Raw genomic sequence first — 21,498 nt, forward strand, 5'->3', positions numbered from 1 at the left:
TCACATTCTCCCGTGCAACTCGGCTGCTAGTCCTCCTTTCATGCAGAATCTTAAGGTCCTAGCTCATGTCCAAGGCACCAAAGCCAGCAAAAAGTCAATAATCGATAACTAAAACTAGAATTGTACTACTTCTTACTGGCTATTACATCGACTTAGAAGCTTCATCTGTGTTCTACTATGGTGATTTTATTGTCCCCGCATACCGCAGCACGCGACATAGCTTTGAAGACGATAAGTACAACCGTTTCAGAGAGAAGAGCGGCCAATGTGACGATCGGGCTTTAAGTCGATTCGATAACAAATGACGAAAACGGACGGATTTCTCAGGTTTTTACTACATATGAACACTTTTCACATTCTCCCGTGCAACTCGGCTGCTCGTCCTCCTTTCATGCAGAATCTTAAGGTCCTAGCTCATGTCCAAGGCACCAAAGCCAGCTAAAAAGTCAATAATCAGTACCTAAAACTTGAATTGTACTACTTCTTACTGGCTATTACATCGACTTAGAAGCTTCATCTGTGTTCTACTATGGTGATTTTATTGTCTCCGCATACCGCATCACGCGACATAGCTTTGAAGACGATAAGTACAACCGTTTCAGAGAGAAGAGCGGCCAATGTGACGATCGGGCTTTAAGTCGATTCCATAACAAATGACGAAAACGGACGGATATCTCAGGTTTCTACTACATATGAACACATTTCACATTCTCCCGTGCAACGCGGCTGCTAGTCCTCCTTTCATGCAGAATCTTAAGGTCCTAGCTCATGTCCAAGGCACCAAAGCCAGCTAAAAAGTCAATAATCGATACCTAAAACTTGAATTGTACTACCTCTTACTGGCTATTACATCAACTTAGAAGCTTCATCTGTGTTCTACCATGGTGCTTTTAGTGTCTCCGCACACCGCAGCACGCGACATAGCTTTGCAGACGATAAGTACAACCGTTTCAGAGAGAAGAGCGGCCAATGTGACGATCTGGCTTTAAGTCGATTCGATAACAAATGACGAAAACGGACGGATTTCGCAGGTTTTTACTACATATGAACACTTTTCACATTCTCCCGTGCAACTCGGCTGCTAGTCCTCCTTTCATGCAGAATCTTAAGGTCCTAGCTCATGTCCAAGGCACCAAAGCCAGCTAAAAAGTCAATAATCGATACCTAAAACTGGAATTGTACTACTTCTTACTGGCTATCACATCAACTTAGAAGCTTCATCTGTGTTCTACTCTGGTGCTTTTAGTGTCTCCGCATACCGCAGCACGCGACATAGCTCTGCAGACGATAAGTAAAACCGTTTCAGACAGAAGAGCGGCCAATGTGACGATCTGGCTTTAAGTCGATTCGATAACAAATGACGAAAACGGACGGATTTCTCAGGTTTTTACTACATATGAATACTTTTCACATTCTCCCGTGCAACTCGACTGCTAGTCCTCCTTTAATGCAGAATCTTAAGGTCCTAGCTCATGTCCAAGGCACCAAAGCCAGCTAAAAAGTCAATAATCGATACCTAAAACTTGAATTGTACTACTTCTTACTGGCTATTACATCAACTTAGAAGCTTCATCTGTGTTCTACTATTGTGCTTTTAGTGTCTCCGCATACCGCATCACGCGACATAGCTTTGCAGGCGATAAGTACAACCGTTTCAGAGAGAAGAGCGGCCAATGTGACGATCTTGCTTTAAGTCGATTTGATAACAAATGACGAAAACGGACGGATTTCTCAGGTTTTTACTACATATGAACACTTTTCACATTTTCTCATCCAACGCGGCTGCTAGTCCTCCTTTCATGCAGAATCTTAAGGTCCTAGCTCATGTCCAAGGCACCAAAGCAAGCTAAAAAGTCAATAATCGATACCTAAAACTTGAATTGTACTAATTCTCACTGGCTATTACATCATCATAGAAGCTTCATCTGTGTTCTACTATGGTGCTTTTAGTGTCTCCGCATACCGCAGCACGCGACATAGCTTTGCAGACGATAAGTACAATCGTTTCAGAGAGAAGAGCGGCCAATGTGACGATCTGGCTTTAAGTCGATTCGATAACAAATGACGAAAACGGACGGATTTCTCAGGTTTTTACTACATATGAACACTTTTCACATTGTCCCGTGCAACTCGGCTGCTAGTCCTCATTTTGATGCAGAATCTTAAGGTCCTAGCTCATGTCCAAGGCATCAAAGCCACCTAAAAAATCAATAATCGATACCTAAAACTTGAATTGTACTACTTCTTACTGGCTATTACATCAACTTAGAAGCTTCATCTGTGTTCTACTATGGTGCTTTTAGTGTCTCCGCATACCGCAGCACGCGACATAGCTTTGAAGACGATAAGTACAACCGTTTCAGAGAGAAGAGCGGCCAATGTGACGATCTGGCTTTAAGTCGATTCGATAACAAATGACGAAAACGGACGGATTTCTCAGGTTTTTACTACATATGAATACTTTTCACATTCTCCTTTGCAACTCGGCTGCTAGTCCTCCATTGATGCAGAATCTTAAGGTCCTAGCTCATGTCCAAGGCACCAAAGCCAGCTAAAAAGTCAATAATCGATAACTAAAACTTGAATTGTACTACTTCTTACTGGCTATTACATCAACTTAGAAGCTTCATCTGTGTTCTACTATGGTGCTTTTAGAGTCTCCGCATACCGCAGCACGCGACATAGCTTTACAGACGATAAGTACAACCGTTTCAGAGAGAAGAGCGGCCAATGTGACGATCTGGCTTTAAGTCGATTCGATAACAAATGACGAAAACGGACGGATTTCTCAGGTTTTTACTACATATGAACACTTTTCACATTCTCCCGTGCAACTCGGCTGCTAGTCCTCCTTTCATGCAGAATCTTAAGGTCCTAGCTCATGTCCAAGGCACCAAAGCCAGCAAAAAGTCAATAATCGATAACTAAAACTAGAATTGTACTACTTCTTACTGGCTATTACATCGACTTAGAAGCTTCATCTGTGTTCTACTATGGCGATTTTATTGTCTCCGCCTACCGCAGCACGCGACATAGCTTTGAAGACGATAAGTACTACCGTTTCAGAGAGAAGAGCGGCCAATGTGACGATCGGGCTTTAAGTCGATTCGATAACAAATGACGAAAACGGACGGATTTCTCAGGTTTTTACTACATATGAACACTTTTCACATTCTCCCGTGCAACTCGGCTGCTCGTCCTCCTTTCATGCAGAATCTTAAGGTCCTAGCTCATGTCCAAGGCACCAAAGCCAGCTAAAAAGTCAATAATCAGTACCTAAAACTTGAATTGTACTACTTCTTACTGGCTATTACATCGACTTAGAAGCTTCATCTGTGTTCTACTATGGTGATTTTATTGTCTCCGCATACCGCATCACGCGACATAGCTTTGAAGACGATAAGTACAACCGTTTCAGAGAGAAGAGCGGCCAATGTGACGATCGGGCTTTAAGTCGATTCCATAACAAATGACGAAAACGGACGGATATCTCAGGTTTCTACTACATATGAACACATTTCACATTCTCCCGTGCAACGCGGCTGCTAGTCCTCCTTTCATGCAGAATCTTAAGGTCCTAGCTCATGTCCAAGGCACCAAAGCCAGCTAAAAAGTCAATAATCGATACCTAAAACTTGAATTGTACTACTTCTTACTGGCTATTACATCAACTTAGAAGCTTCATCTGTGTTCTACCATGGTGCTTTTAGTGTCTCCGCACACCGCAGCACGCGACATAGCTTTGCAGACGATAAGTACAACCGTTTCAGAGAGAAGAGCGGCCAATGTGACGATCTGGCTTTAAGTCGATTCGATAACAAATGACGAAAACGGACGGATTTCTCAGGTTTTTACTACATATGAACACTTTTCACATTCTCCCGTGCAACTCGGCTGCTAGTCCTCCTTTCATGCAGAATCTTAAGGTCCTAGCTCATGTCCAAGGCACCAAAGCCAGCTAAAAAGTCAATAATCGATACCTAAAACTGGAATTGTACTACTTCTTACTGGCTATCACATCAACTTAGAAGCTTCATCTGTGTTCTACTCTGGTGCTTTTAGTGTCTCCGCATACCGCAGCACGCGACATAGCTCTGCAGACGATAAGTAAAACCGTTTCAGACAGAAGAGCGGCCAATGTGACGATCTGGCTTTAAGTCGATTCGATAACAAATGACGAAAACGGACGGATTTCTCAGGTTTTTACTACATATGAATACTTTTCACATTCTCCCGTGCAACTCGACTGCTAGTCCTCCTTTAATGCAGAATCTTAAGGTCCTAGCTCATGTCAGGGACCAAAGCCAGCTAAAAAGTCAATAATCGATACCTAAAACTTGAATTGTACTACTTCTTACTGGCTATTACATCAACTTAGAAGCTTCATCTGTGTTCTACTATTGTGCTTTTAGTGTCTCCGCATACCGCATCACGTGACATAGCTTTGCAGGCGATAAGTACAACCGTTTCAGAGAGAAGAGCGGCCAATGTGACGATCTTGCTTTAAGTCGATTTGATAACAAATGACGAAAACGGACGGATTTCTCAGGTTTTTACTACATATGAACACTTTTCACATTTTCTCATCCAACGCGGCTGCTAGTCCTCCTTTCATGCAGAATCTTAAGGTCCTAGCTCATGTCCAAGGCACCAAAGCAAGCTAAAAAGTCAATAATCGATACCTAAAACTTGAATTGTACTAATTCTCACTGGCTATTACATCATCATAGAAGCTTCATCTGTGTTCTACTATGGTGCTTTTAGTGTCTCCGCATACCGCAGCACGCGACATAGCTTTGCAGACGATAAGTACAATCGTTTCAGAGAGAAGAGCGGCCAATGTGACGATCTGGCTTTAAGTCGATTCGATAACAAATGACGAAAACGGACGGATTTCTCAGGTTTTTACTACATATGAACACTTTTCACATTGTCCCGTGCAACTCGGCTGCTAGTCCTCATTTTGATGCAGAATCTTAAGGTCCTAGCTCATGTCCAAGGCATCAAAGCCACCTAAAAAATCAATAATCGATACCTAAAACTTGAATTGTGCTACTTCTTACTGGCTATTACATCAACTTATAAGCTTCATCTGTGTTCTACTATGGTGCTTTTAGTGTCTCCGCATACCGCAGCACGCGACATAGCTTTGAAGACGATAAGTACAACCGTTTCAGAGAGAAGAGCGGCCAATGTGACGATCTGGCTTTAAGTCGATTCGATAACAAATGACGAAAACGGACGGATTTCTCAGGTTTTTACTACATATGAATACTTTTCACATTCTCCCTTGCAACTCGGCTGCTAGTCCTCCATTGATGCAGAATCTTAAGGTCCTAGCTCATGTCCAAGGCACCAAAGCCAGCTAAAAAGTCAGTAATCGATACCTAATACTTGAATTGTACTACTTCTTACTGGCTATTACATCAACTTAGAAGCTTCATCTGTGTTCTACTATGGTGCTTTTAGAGTCTCCGCATACCGCAGCACGCGACATAGCTTTGCAGACGATAAGTACAACCGTTTCAGAGAGAAGAGCGGCCAATGTGACGATGTGGCTTTAAGTCGATTCGATAACAAATAACGAAAACGGACGGATTTCTCAGGTTTTTACTACATATGAACACTTTTCACATTCTCCTATCCAACGCGGCAGCTAGTCCTCCTTTCATGCAGAATCTTAAGTTCCTAGCTCATGTCCAAGGCACCAAAGCCAGCTAAAAAGTCAATAATCGATACCTAAAACTTGAATTGTACTACTTCTTACTGGCTATTACATCATCATAGAAGCTTCATCTGTGTTCTACTATGGTGCTTTTAGTGTCTCCGCACACCGCAGCACGCGACATAGCTTTGCAGACTATAAGTACAACCGTTTCAGAGAGAAGGGCGGCCAATGTGAAGATCTGGCTTTAAGTCGATTCGATAACAAATGACGAAAACGGACGGATTTCTCAGGTTTTTACTACATATGAACACTTTTCACATTCTCCCGTGCCACTCGGCTGCTAGTCCTCCTTTTGATGCAGAATCTTAAGGTCGTAGCTCATGTCCAAGGCACCAAAGCCAGCTAAAAAATCAATAATCGATACCTAAAACTTGAATTGTACTACTTCTTACTGGCTATTACATCAACTTAGAAGCTTCATCTGTGTTCTACTATGGTGCTTTTAGATTCTCCGCATACCGCAGCACGCGACATAGTTATGCAGACGATAAGTACAACCGTTTCAGTCAGAAGAGCGGCCAATGTGACGATCTGGCTTTAAGTCGATTCGATAACAAATGACGAAAACGGACGGATTTCTCAGGTTTTTACTACATATGAACACTTTTCACATTGTCCCGTGCAACTCGGCTGCTAGTCCTCCTTTTGATGCAGAATCTTAAGGTCGTAGCTCATGTCCAAGGCATCAAAGCCAGCTAAAAAATCAATAATCGATACCTAAAACTTGAATTGTACTACTTCTTACTGGCTATTACATCAACTTAGAAGCTTCATCTGTGTTCTACTATGGTGCTTTTAGTGTCTCCGCATACCGCAGCACGCGACATAGCTTTGAAGACGATAAGTACAACCGTTTCAGAGAGAAGAGCGGCCAATGTGACGATCTGGCTTTAAGTCGATTCGATAACAAATGACGAAAACGGACGGATTTCTCAGGTTTTTACTACATATGATTACTTTTCACATTCTCCCGTGCAATTCGGCTGCTAGTCCTCCTTTAATGCAGAATCTTAAGGTCCTAGCTCATGTCCAAGGCACCAAAGCCAGCTAAAAAGTCAATAATCGATACCTAAAACTTGAATAGTACTACTTCTTACTGGCTATTACATCAACTTAGAAGCTTCATCTGTGTTCTACTATGGTGCTTTTAGTGTCTCCGCATACCGCATCACGCGACATAGCTTTGCAGTCGATAAGTACAACCGTTTCAGAGAGAAGAGCTGCCAATGTGACGATCTGGCTTTAAGTCGATTCGATAACAAATGACGAAAATGGACGGATTTCTCAGGTTTTTACTACATATGAACACTTTTCACATTCTCCCATCCAACGCGGCTGCTAGTCCTCCTTTCATGCAGAATCTTAAGGTCCTAGCTCATGTCCAAGGCACCAAAGCCAGCTAAAAAGTCAATAATCGATACCTAAAACTTGAATTGTACTACTTCTCACTGGCTATTACATCATCATAGATGCTTCATCTGTGTTCTACTATGGTGCTTTTAGTGTCTCCGCATACCGCAGCACGCGACATAGCTTTGCAGACGATAAGTACAATCGTTTCAGAGAGAAGAGCGGCCAATGTGACGATCTGGCTTTAAGTCGATTCGATAACAAATGACGAAAACGGACGGATTTCTCAGGTTTTTACTACATATGAACACTTTTCACATTCTCCCGTGCAACTCGGCTGCTAGTCCTCATTTTGATGCAGAATCTTAAGGTCCTAGCTCATGACCAAGGCACCAAAGCCAGCTAAAAAATCAATAATCGATACCTAAAACTTGAATTGTACTACTTCTTACTGGCTATTACATCAACTTAGAAGCTTCATCTGTGTTCTACTATGGTGCTTTTAGTGTCTCCGCATACCGCAGCACGCGACATAGCTTTGAAGACGATAAGTACAACCGTTTCAGAGAGAAGAGCGGCCAATGTGACGATCTGGCTTTAAGTCGATTCGATAACAAATGACGAAAACGGACGGATTTCTCAGGTTTTTACTACATATGAATACTTTTCACATTCTCCCTTGCAACTCGGCTGCTAGTCCTCCTTTCATGCAGAATCTTAAGGTCCTAGCTCATGTCCAAGGCACCAAAGCCAGCTAAAAAGTCAATAATCGATACCTAATACTTGAATTGTACTACTTCTTACTGGCTATTACATCAACTTAGAAGCTTCGTCTGTGTTCTACTATGGTGCTTTTAGAGTCTCCGCATACCGCAGCACGCGACATAGCTTTGCAGACGATAAGTACAACCGTCTCAGAGAGAAGAGCGGACAATGTGACGATCTGGCTTTAAGTCGATTCGATAACAAATGACGAAAACGGACGGATTTCTCAGGTTTCTACTACATATGTACACATTTCACATTCTCCCGTGCAACGCGGCTGCTAGTCCTCCTTTCATGCAGAATCTTAAGGTCCTAGCTCATGTCCAAGGCACCAAAGCCAGCTAAAAAGTCAATAATCGATACCTAAAACTTGAATTGTACTACTTCTTACTGGCTATTACATCAACTTATAAGCTTCATCTGTGTTCTACTATGGTGCTTTTAGTGTCTCCGCATACCGCAGCACGCGAAAAAGCTTTCCAGACGATAAGTACAACCGTTTCAGAGAGAAGAGCAGCCAATGTGACGATCTGGCATTAAGTCGATTCGATAACAAATGACGAAAACGGACGGATTTCTCGGGTTTTTACTACATATGAACACTTTTCACATTCTCCCTTGCAACTCGGCTGCTAGTCCTCCATTGATGCAGAATCTTAAGGTCCTAGCTCATGTCCAAGGCACCAAAGCCAGCTAAAAAGTCAGTAATCGATACCTAATACTTGAATTGTACTAGTTCTTACTGGCTATTACATCAACTTAGAAGCTTCATCTGTGTTCTACTATGGTGCTTTTAGAGTCTCCGCATACCGCAGCACGCGACATAGCTTTGCAGACGATAAGTACAACCGTTTCAGAGAGAAGAGCGGCCAATGTGACGATGTGGCTTTAAGTCGATTCGATAACAAATGACGAAAACGGACGGATTTCTCAGGTTTTTACTACATATGAACACTTTTCACATTCTCCTATCCAACGCGGCTGCTAGTCCTCCTTTCATGCAGAATCTTAAGGTCCTAGCTCATGTCCAAGGCACCAAAGCCAGCTAAAAAGTCAATAATCGATACCTAAAACTTGAATTGTACTACTTCTTACTGGCTATTACATCATCATAGAAGCTTCATCTGTGTTCTACTATGGTGCTTTTAGTGTCTCCGCACACCGCAGCACGCGACATAGCTTTGCAGACTATAAGTACAACCGTTTCAGAGAGAAGAGCGGCCAATGTGATGATCTGGCTTTAAGTCGATTCGATAACAAATGACGAAAACGGACGGATTTCTCAGGTTTTTACTACATATGAACACTTTTCACATTGTCCCCTGCCACTCGGCTGCTAGTCCTCCTTTTGATGCAGAATCTTAAGGTCGTAGCTCATGTCCAAGGCACCAAAGCCAGCTAAAAAATCAATAATCGATACCTAAAACTTGAATTGTACTACTTCTTACTGGCTATTACATCAACTTAGAAGCTTCATCTGTGTTCTACTATGGTGCTTTTAGATTCTCCGCATACCGCAGCACGCGACATAGTTATGCAGACGATAAGTACAACCGTTTCAGTCAGAAGAGCGGCCAATGTGACGATCTGGCTTTAAGTCGATTCGATAACAAATGACGAAAACGGACGGATTTCTCAGGTTTTTACTACATTTGAACACTTTTCACATTTTCCCGTGCAACTCGGCTGCTAGTCCTCCTTTTGATGCAGAATCTTAAGGTCGTAGCTCATGTCCAAGGCACCAAAGCCAGCTAAAAAATCAATAATCGATACCTAAAACTTGAATTGTACTACTTCTTACTGGCTATTACATCAACTTAGAAGCTTCATCTGTGTTCTACTATGGTGCTTTTAGTGTCTCCGCATACCGCAGCACGCGACATAGCTTTGAAGACGATAAGTACAACCGTTTCAGAGAGAAGAGCGGCCAATGTGACGATCTGGCTTTAAGTCGATTCGATAACAAATGACGAAAACGGACGGATTTCTCAGGTTTTTACTACATTTGAACACTTTTCACATTCTCCCGTGCAATTCGGCTGCTAGTCCTCCTTTAATGCAGAATCTTAAGGTCCTAGCTCATGTCCAAGGCACCAAAGCCAGCTAAAAAGTCAATAATCGATACCTAAAACTTGAATTGTACTACTTCTTACTGGCTATTACATCAACTTAGAAGCTTCATCTGTGTTCTACTATGGTGCTTTTAGTGTCTCCGCATACCGCATCACGCGACATAGCTTTGCAGGCGATAAGTACAACCGTTTCAGAGAGAAGAGCTGCCAATGTGACGATCTGGCTTTAAGTCGATTCGATAACAAATGATGAAAATGGACGGATTTCTCAGGTTTTTACTACATATGAACACTTTTCACATTCTCCCATCCAACGCGGCTGCTAGTCCTCCTTTCATGCAGAATCTTAAGGTCCTAGCTCATGTCCAAGGCACCAAAGCCAGCTAAAAAGTCAATAATCGATACCTAAAACTTGAATTGTACTACTTCTCACTGGCTATTACATCATCATAGATGCTTCATCTGTGTTCTACTATGGTGCTTTTAGTGTCTCCGCATACCGCAGCACGCGACATAGCTTTGCAGACGATAAGTACAATCGTTTCAGAGAGAAGAGCGGCCAATGTGACGATCTGGCTTTAAGTCGATTCGATAACAAATGACGAAAACGGACGGATTTCTCAGGTTTTTACTACATATGAACACTTTTCACATTCTCCCGTGCAACTCGGCTGCTAGTCCTCATTTTGATGCAGAATCTTAAGGTCCTAGCTCATGACCAAGGCACCAAAGCCAGCTAAAAAGTCAATAATCGATACCTAAAACTTGAATTGTACTACTTCTTACTGGCTATTACATCAACTTAGAAGCTTCATCTGTGTTCTACTATGGTGCTTTTAGTGTCTCCGCATACCGCAGCACGCGACATAGCTTTGAAGACGATAAGTACAACCGTTTCAGAGAGAAGAGCGGCCAATGTGACGATCTGGCTTTAAGTCGATTCGATAACAAATGACGAAAACGGACGGATTTCTCAGGTTTTTACTACATATGAATACTTTTCACATTCTCCCTTGCAACTCGGCTGCTAGTCCTCCATTCATGCAGAATCTTAAGGTCCTAGCTCATGTCCAAGGCACCAAAGCCAGCTAAAAAGTCAATAATCGATACCTAAAACTTGAATTGTACTACTACTTACTGGCTATTACATCATCATAGAAGCTTCATCTGTGTTCTACTATGGTGCTTTTAGTGTCTCTGCATACCGCAGCACGCGACATAGCTTTGCAGACGATAAGTACAACCGTTTCAGAGAGAAGAGCGGCCAATGTGACGATCTGGCTTTAAGTCGATTCGATAACAAATAACGAAAACGGACGGATTTCTCAGGTTTTTACTACATATGAACACTTTTCACATTCTCCCGTGCAACTCGGCTGCTAGTCCTCCTTTCATGCAGAATCTTAAGGTCCTAGCTCATGTCCAAGGCACCAAAGCCAGCTAAAAAGTCAATAATCAGTACCTAAAACTTGAATTGTACTACTTCTTACTGGCTATTACATCGACTTAGAAGCTTCATCTGTGTTCTACTATGGTGATTTTATTGTCTCCGCATACCGCAGCACGCGACATAGCTTTGAAGACGATAAGTACAACCGTTTCAGAGAGAAGAGCGGCCAATGTGACGATCGGGCTTTTAGTCGATTCGATAACAAATGACGAAAACGGACGGATTTCTCAGGTTTTTACTACATATGAACACTTTTCAGATTCTCCCGTGCAACGCGGCTGCTAGTCCTCCTTTCATGCAGAATCTTAAGGCCCTAGCTCATGTCCAAGGCACCAAAGCCAGCTAAAAAGTCAATAATCGATACCTAAAACTTGAATTGTACTACTTCTTACTGGCTATTACATCAACTTAGAAGCTTCATCTGTGTTCTACCATGGTGCTTTTAGTGTCTCCGCACACCGCAGCACGCGACATATCTTTGCAGACGATAAGTACAACCGTTTCAGAGAAAAGAGGGGCCAATGTGACGATCTGGCTGTAAGTCGATTCGATAACAAATGACGAAAACGGACGGATTTCTCAATTTTTTACTACATATGAACACTTTTTACATTCTCCCGTGCAACTCGGCTGCTAGTCCTCCTTTCATGCAGAATCTTAAGGTCCTAGCTCATGTCCAAGGCACCAAAGCCAGCTAATAAGTCAATAATCGATACCTAAAACTTGAATTGTACTACTTCTTACTGGCTATTACATCATCTTAGAAGCTTCATCAGTGTTCTACTATGGTGCTTTTAGTGTCTCCGCATACCGCAGCACGGGAAAAAGCTTTCCAGACGATACGTACAACCGTTTCAGAGAGAAGAGCAGCCAATGTGACGATCTGGCTTTAAGTCGACTCGATAACAAATGACGAAAACGGACGGATTTCTCAGGTTTTTACTACATATGAACACTTTTCACATTCTCCCGTACAACGCGGCTGCTAGTCCTCCTTTCATGCAGAATCTTAAGGTCCTAGCTCATGTCCAAGGCACCAAAGCCAGCTAAAAAGTCAATAATCGATACCTAAAACTTGAATTGTACTACTTCTTACTGGCTATTACATCAACTTAGAAGCTTCATCTGTGTTCTACTATGGTGCTTTTAGTGTCTCCGCATTCCGCAGCACGCGACATAGCTTTGCAGACGATAAGTACAACCATTTCAGAGAGAAGAGCGGCCAATGTGACGATCTGGCTTTAAGTCGATTCGATAACAAATAACGAAAACGGACGGATTTCTCAGGTTTTTACTACATATGAACACTTTTCACATTCTCCCGTGCAACTCGGCTGCTAGTCCTCCTTTCATGCAGAATCTTAAGGTCCTAGCTCATGTCCAAGGCACCAAAGCCAGCTAAAAAGTCAATAATCAGTACCTAAAACTTGAATTGTACTACTTCTTACTGGCTATGACATCGACTTAGAAGCTTCATCTGTGTTCTACTATGGTGATTTTATTGTCTCCGCATACCGCAGCACGCGACATAGCTTTGCAGACGATAAGTACAACCGTTTCAGAGAGAAGAGCGGCCAATGTGACGATCGGGCTTTAAGTCGATTCGATAACAAATGACGAAAACGGACGGATTTCTCAGGTTTCTACTACATATGAACACATTTCACATTCTCCCGTGCAACGCGGCTGCTAGTCCTCCTTTCATGCAGAATCTTAAGGTCCTAGCTCATGTCCAAGGCACCAAAGCCAGCTAAAAAGTCAATAATCGATACCTAAAACTTGAATTGTACTACTTCGTACTGGCTATTACATCAACTTAGAAGCTTCATCTGTGTTCTACCATGGTGCTTTTAGTGTCTCCGCATACCGCAGCACGCGACATAGCTTTGCAGACGGTAAGTACAACCGTTTCAGAGAGAAGAGCGGCCAATGTGACGATCTGGCTTTAAGTCGATTCGATAACAAATAACGAAAACGGACGGATTTCTCAGGTTTTTACTACATTTGAACACTTTTCACATTCTCCTATCCAACGCGGCTGCTAGTCCTCCTTTCATGCAGAATCTTAAGGTCCTAGCTCATGTCCAAGGCACCAAAGCCAGCTAAAAAGTCAATAATCAGTACCTAAAACTTGAATTGTACTACTTCTTACTGGCTATGACATCGACTTAGAAGCTTCATCTGTGTTCTACTATGGTGATTTTATTGTCTCCGCATACCGCAGCACGCGACATAGCTTTGCAGACGATAAGTACAACCGTTTCAGAGAGAAGAGCGGCCAATGTGACGATCGGGCTTTAAGTCGATTCGATAACAAATGACGAAAACGGACGGATTTCTCAGGTTTCTACTACATATGAACACATTTCACATTCTCCCGTGCAACGCGGCTGCTAGTCCTCCTTTCATGCAGAATCTTAAGGTCCTAGCTCATGTCCAAGGCACCAAAGCCAGCTAAAAAGTCAATAATCGATACCTAAAACTTGAATTGTACTACTTCGTACTGGCTATTACATCAACTTAGAAGCTTCATCTGTGTTCTACCATGGTGCTTTTAGTGTCTCCGCATACCGCAGCACGCGAAAAAGCTTTCCAGACGATAAGTACAACCGTTTCAGAGAGAAGAGCAGCCAATGTGACGATCTGGCTTTAAGTCGACTCGATAACAAATGACGAAAACGGACGGATTTCCCAGGTTTTTACTACATATGAACACTTTTCACATTCTCCCGTACAACGCGGCTGCTAGTCCTCCTTTCATGCAGAATCTTAAGGTCCTAGCTCATGTCCAAGGCACCAAAGCCAGCTAAAAAGCCAATAATCGATACCTAAAACTTGAATTGCACTACTTCTTACTGGCTATCACATCAACTTAGAAGCTTCATCTGTGTTCTACTATGGTGCTTTTAGTGTCTCCGCATACCGCAGCACGCGACATAGCTTTGCAGACGATAAGTACAACCGTTTCAGACAGAAGAGCGGCCAATGTGACGATCTGGCTTTAAGTCGATTCGATAACAAATGACGAAAACGGACGGATTTCTCAGGTTTTTACTACATATGAACACTTTTCACATTCTCCCGTGCAACTCGGCTGCTAGTCCTCCTTTTCATGCAGAATCTTAAGGTCGTAGCTCATGTCCAAGGCACCACAGCCAGCTAAAAAATCAATAATCGATACCTAAAACTTGAATTGTACTACTTCTTACTGGCTATTACATCAACTTAGAAGCTTCATCTGTGTTCTACTATGGTGCTTTTAGTGTCTCCGCATACCGCAGCACGCGACATAGCCTTGAAGACGATAAGTACAACCGTTTCAGAGAGAAGAGCGGCCAATGTGACGATCTGGCTTTAAGTAGATTCCATAACAAATGACGAAAACGGACGGATTTCTCAGGTTTTTACTATATATAAATATTTTTCACATTCTCCCGTGCAACTCGGCTGCTAGTCCTCCTTTAATGCAGAATCTTAAGGTCCTAGCTCATGTCCAAGGCACCAAAGCCAGCTAAAAAGTCAATAATCGATACCTAAAACTTGAATTGTACTACTTCTTACTGGCTATTACATCAACTTAGAAGCTTCATCTGTGTTCTACTATGGTGCTTTTAGTGTCTCCGCATACCGCAGCACGCGACATAGCTTTGAAGACGAAAAGTACAACCGTTTCAGAGAGAAGAGCGGCCAATGTGACGATCTGGCTTTAAGTCGATTCGATAACAAATGACGAAAACGGACGGATTTCTCAGGTTTTTACTACATATGAACATTTTTCACATTCTCCCGTGCAACTCGGCTGCTAATCCTCCTTTCATGCAGATTCTTAAGGTCCTAGCTCATGTCCAAGGCATCAAAGCCAGCTAAAAAGTCAATAATCAATACCTAAAACTTGAATTGTACTACTTCTTACTGACTATTACATCAACTTAGAAGCTTCATCTGTGTTCTACTATGGTGCTTTTAGTGTCTCCGCATTCCGCAGCACGCGACATAGCTTTGCAGACGATAAGTACAACCATTTCAGAGAGAAGAGCGGCCAATGTGACGATCTGGCTTTAAGTCGATTCGATAACAAATAACGAAAACGGACGGATTTCTCAGGTTTTTACTACATATGAACACTTTTCACATTCTCCCGTGCAACTCGGCTGCTAGTCCTCCTTTCATGCAGAATCTTAAGGTCCTAGCTCATGTCCAAGGCACCAAAGCCAGCTAAAAAGTCAATAATCAGTACCTAAAACTTGAATTGTACTACTTCTTACTGGCTATGACATCGACTTAGAAGCTTCATCTGTGTTCTACTATGGTGATTTTATTGTCTCCGCATACCGCAGCACGCGACATAGCTTTGCAGACGATAAGTACAACCGTTTCAGAGAGAAGAGCGGCCAATGTGACGATCGGGCTTTAAGTCGATTCGATAACAAATGACGAAAACGGACGGATTTCTCAGGTTTCTACTACATATGAACACATTTCACATTCTCCCGTGCAACGCGGCTGCTAGTCCTCCTTTCATGCAGAATCTTAAGGTCCTAGCTCATGTCCAAGGCACCAAAGCCAGCTAAAAAGTCAATAATCGATACCTAAAACTTGAATTGTACTACTTCGTACTGGCTATTACATCAACTTAGAAGCTTCATCTGTGTTCTACCATGGTGCTTTTAGTGTCTCCGCATACCGCAGCACGCGACATAGCTTTGCAGACGGTAAGTACAACCGTTTCAGAGAGAAGAGCGGCCAATGTGACGATCTGGCTTTAAGTCGATTCGATAACAAATAACGAAAACGGACGGATTTCTCAGGTTTTTACTACATTTGAACACTTTTCACATTCTCCTATCCAACGCGGCTGCTAGTCCTCCTTTCATGCAGAATCTTAAGGTCCTAGCTCATGTCCAAGGCACCAAAGCCAGCTAAAAAGTCAATAATCAGTACCTAAAACTTGAATTGTACTACTTCTTACTGGCTATGACATCGACTTAGAAGCTTCATCTGTGTTCTACTATGGTGATTTTATTGTCTCCGCATACCGCAGCACGCGACATAGCTTTGCAGACGATAAGTACAACCGTTTCAGAGAGAAGAGCGGCCAATGTGACGATCGGGCTTTAAGTCGATTCGATAACAAATGACGAAAACGGACGGATTTCTCAGGTTTCTACTACATATGAACACATTTCACATTCTCCCGTGCAACGCGGCTGCTAGTCCTCCTTTCATGCAGAATCTTAAGGTCCTAGCTCATGTCCAAGGCACCAAAGCCAGCTAAAAAGTCAATAATCGATACCTAAAACTTGAATTGTACTACTTCGTACTGGCTATTACATCAACTTAGAAGCTTCATCTGTGTTCTACCTTGGTGCTTTTAGTGTCTCCGCATACCGCAGCACGCGAAAAAGCTTTCCAGACGATAAGTACAACCGTTTCAGAGAGAAGAGCAGCCAATGTGTCGATCTGGCTTTAAGTCGACTCGATAACAAATGACGAAAACGGACGGATTTCCCAGGTTTTTACTACATATGAACACTTTTCACATTCTCCCGTACAACGCGGCTGCTAGTCCTCCTTTCATGCAGAATCTTAAGGTCCTAGCTCATGTCCAAGGCACCAAAGCCAGCTAAAAAGCCAATAATCGATACCTAAAACTTGAATTGTACTACTTCTTACTGGCTATCACATCAACTTAGAAGCTTCATCTGTGTTCTACTATGGTGCTTTTAGTGTCTCCGCATACCGCAGCACGCGACATAGCTTTGCAGACGATAAGTACAACCGTTTCAGACAGAAGAGCGGCCAATGTGACGATCTGGCTTTAAGTCGATTCGATAACAAATGACGAAAACGGACGGATTTCTCAGGTTTTTACTACATATGAACACTTTTCACATTCTCCCGTGCAACTCGGCTGCTAGTCCTCCTTTTCATGCAGAATCTTAAGGTCGTAGCTCATGTCCAAGGCACCACAGCCAGCAAAAAAATCAATAATCGATACCTAAAACTTGAATTGTACTACTTCTTACTGGCTATTACATCAACTTAGAAGCTTCATCTGTGTTCTACTATGGTGCTTTTAGTGTCTCCGCATACCGCAGCACGCGACATAGCCTTGAAGACGATAAGTACAACCGTTTCAGAGAGAAGAGCGGCCAATGTGACGATCTGGCTTTAAGTAGATTCCATAACAAATGACGAAAACGGACGGATTTCTCAGGTTTTTACTATATATAAATACTTTTCACATTCTCCCGTGCAACTCGGCTGCTAGTCCTCCTTTAATGCAGAATCTTAAGGTCCTAGCTCATGTCCAAGGCACCAAAGCCAGCTAAAAAGTCAATAATCGATACCTAAAACTTGAATTGTACTACTTCTTACTGGCTATTACATCAACTTAGAAGCTTCATCTGTGTTCTACTATGGTGCTTTTAGTGTCTCCGCATACCGCAGCACGCGACATAGCTTTGAAGACGAAAAGTACAACCGTTTCAGAGAGAAGAGCGGCCAATGTGACGATCTGGCTTTAAGTCGATTCGATAACAAATGACGAAAACGGACGGATTTCTCAGGTTTTTACTACATATGAACATTTTTCACATTCTCCCGTGCAACTCGGCTGCTAATCCTCCTTTCATGCAGATTCTTAAGGTCCTAGCTCATGTCCAAGGCATCAAAGCCAGCTAAAAAGTCAATAATCAATACCTAAAACTTGAATTGTACTACTTCTTACTGACTATTACATCAAATTAGAAGCTTCATCTGTGTTCTACTGTGGTGGATTTAGTGTCTCCGCCTACCGCAGCATACGACATACCTTTGCAGACGATAAGTACAACCGTTTCAGAGAGAAGAGCGGCCAATGTGTCGATCTGGCTTTAAGTCGATTCGATAACAAATGACGAAAACGGACGGATTTCTCAGGTTTTTGCTACATATGAACACTTTTCACATTCTCCCGTGCAACTCGGATGCTAGTCCTCCTTTCATGCAGAATCTTAAGGTCCTAGCTCATGTCCAAGGCACCAAAGCCAGCTAAAAAGTCAATAATCGATACCTAAAACTTGAATTGTACTACTTCTTACTGGCTATTACATCAACTTAGAAGCTTCATCTGTGTTCTACTATGGTGCTTTTAGTGTCTCCGCATACCGCATCACGCGACATAGCTTTGCAGACGATAAGTACAACCGTATCAGAGAGAAGAGCGGCCAATGTGGCGATCTGGCTTTAAGTCGATTCGATAACAAATGACGAAAACGGACGGATTTCTCAGGTTTTTACTACATATGAACACTTTTCACATTCTCCCGTGCAACTCGGCTGCTATTCCTTCTTTCATGCAGAATCTTAAGGTAATAGCTTATGTCCAAGGCACCAAAGCCAGCTAAAAAGTCAATAATCAGTACCTAAAACTTGAATTGTACTACTTCTTACTGGCTATTACATCGACGTAGAAGCTTCATCTGTGTTCTACTATGGTGATTTTATTGTCTCCGCATACCGCAGCACGCGACATAGCTTTGCAGACGATAAGTACTACCGTTTCAGAGAGAAGAGCGGCCAATGTGACGATCGGGCTTTAAGTCGATTCGATAACAAATGACGAAAACGGACGGATTTCTCAGGTTTCTACTACATATGAACACATTTCACATTCTCCCGTGCAACGCGGCTGCTAGTCCTCCTTTCATGCAGAATCTTAAGGTCCTAGCTCATGTCCAAGGCACCAAAGCCAGCTAAAAAGTCAATAATCGATACCTAAAACTTGATTTACTACTTCTTACTGGCTATTACATCAAATTAGAAGCTTCATCTGTGTTCTAGTATGGTGATTTTAGTGTCCCCGCATACCGCAGCACGCGACATAGCTTTGCAGACGATAAGTACATCCGTTTCAGAGAGAAGAGCGGCCAATGTGACGATCTGGCTTTAAGTCGATTCGATAACAAATGACGAAAACGGACGGATTTCTCAGGTTTTTACTACATATGAACACTTTTCACATTCTCCCGTGCAACTCGGCTGCTAGTCCTCCTTTCATGCAGAATCTTAAGGTCCTAGCTCATGTCCAAGGCACCAAAGCCAGCTAAAAAGTCAATAATCAGTACCTAAAACTTGAATTGTACTACTTCTTACTGGCTATTACATCGACTTAGAAGCTTCATCTGTGTTCTACTATGGTGATTTTATTGTCTCCGCATACCGCAGCACGCGACATAGCTTTGAAGACGATAAGTACAACCGTTTCAGAGAGAAGAGCGGCCAATGTGACGATCGGGCTTTTAGTCGATTCGATAACAAATGACGAAAACGGACGGATTTCTCAGGTTTTTACTACATATGAACACTTTTCACATTCTCCCGTGCAACGCGGCTGCTAGTCCTCCTTTCATGCAGAATCTTAAGGCCCTAGCTCATGTCCAAGGCACCAAAGCCAGCTAAAAAGTCAATAATCGATACCTAAAACTTGAATTGTACTACTTCTTACTGGCTATTACATCATCTTAGAAGCTTCATCAGTGTTCTACTATGGTGCTTTTAGTGTCTCCGCATACCGCAGCACGGGAAAAAGCTTTCCAGACGATAAGTACAACCGTTTCAGAGAGAAGAGCAGCCAATGTGACGATCTGGCTTTAAGTCGACTCGATAACAAATGACGAAAACGGACGGATTTCTCAGGTTTTTACTACATATGAACACTTTTCACATTCTCCCGTACAACGCGGCTGCTAGTCCTCCTTTCATGAAGAATCTTAAGGTCCTAGCTCATGTCCAAGGCACCAAAGCCAGCTAAAAAGTCAATAATCGATACCTAAAACTTGAATTGTACTACTTCTTACTGGCTATTACATCAACTTAGAAGCTTCATCTGTGTTCTACTATGGTGCTTTTAGTGTCTCCGCATACCGCAGCAAGCGACATAGCTTTGCAGACGATAAGTACAACCGTTTCAGAGAGAAGAGCGGCCAATGTGACGATCTGGCTTTAAGTCGATTCGATAACAAATAACGAAAACGGACGGATTTCTCAGGTTTTTACTACATATGAACACTTTTCACATTCTCCCGTGCAACTCGGCTGCTAGTCCTCCTTTCATGCAGAATCTTAAGGTCCTAGCTCATGTCCAAGGCACCAAAGCCAGCTAAAAAGTCAATAATCAGTACCTAAAACTTGAATTGTACTACTTCTTACTGGCTATGACATCGACTTAGAAGCTTCTTCTGTGTTCTACTATGGTGATTTTATTGTCTCCGCATACCGCAGCACGCGACATAGCTTTGCAGACGATAAGTACAACCGTTTCAGAGAGAAGAGCGGCCAATGTGACGATCGGGCTTTAAGTCGATTCGATAACAAATGACGAAAACGGACGGATTTCTCAGGTTTCTACTACATATGAACACATTTCACATTCTCCCGTGCAACGCGGCTGCTAGTCCTCCTTTCATGCAGAATCTTAAGGTCCTAGCTCATGTCCAAGGCACCAAAGCCAGCTAAAAAGTCAATAATCGATACCTAAAACTTGAATTGTACTACTTCGTACTGGCTATTACATCAACTTAGAAGCTTCATCTGTGTTCTACCATGGTGCTTTTAGTGTCTCCGCATACCGCAGCACGCGACATAGCTTTGCAGACGGTAAGTACAACCGTTTCAGAGAGAAGAGCGGCCAATGTGACGATCTGGCTTTAAGTCGATTCGATAACAAATAACGAAAACGGACGGATTTCTCAGGTTTTTACTACATTTGAACACTTTTCACATTCTCCTATCCAACGCGGCTGCTAGTCCTCCTTTCATGCAGAATCTTAAGGTCCTAGCTCATGTCCAAGGCACCAAAGCCAGCTAAAAAGTCAATAATCAGTACCTAAAACTTGAATTGTACTACTTCTTACTGGCTATGACATCGACTTAGAAGCTTCATCTGTGTTCTACTATGGTGATTTTATTGTCTCCGCATACCGCAGCACGCGACATAGCTTTGCAGACGATAAGTACAACCGTTTCAGAGAGAAGAGCGGCCAATGTGACGATCGGGCTTTAAGTCGATTCGATAACGAATGACGAAAACGGACGGATTTCTCAGGTTTCTACTACATATGAACACATTTCACATTCTCCCGTGCAACGCG

Source organism: Schistocerca gregaria, unplaced genomic scaffold (genome assembly GCF_023897955.1).
Source record: "Schistocerca gregaria isolate iqSchGreg1 unplaced genomic scaffold, iqSchGreg1.2 ptg000198l, whole genome shotgun sequence".
In the NCBI taxonomy this organism is placed as follows: Eukaryota; Metazoa; Arthropoda; class Insecta; order Orthoptera; family Acrididae; genus Schistocerca; species Schistocerca gregaria.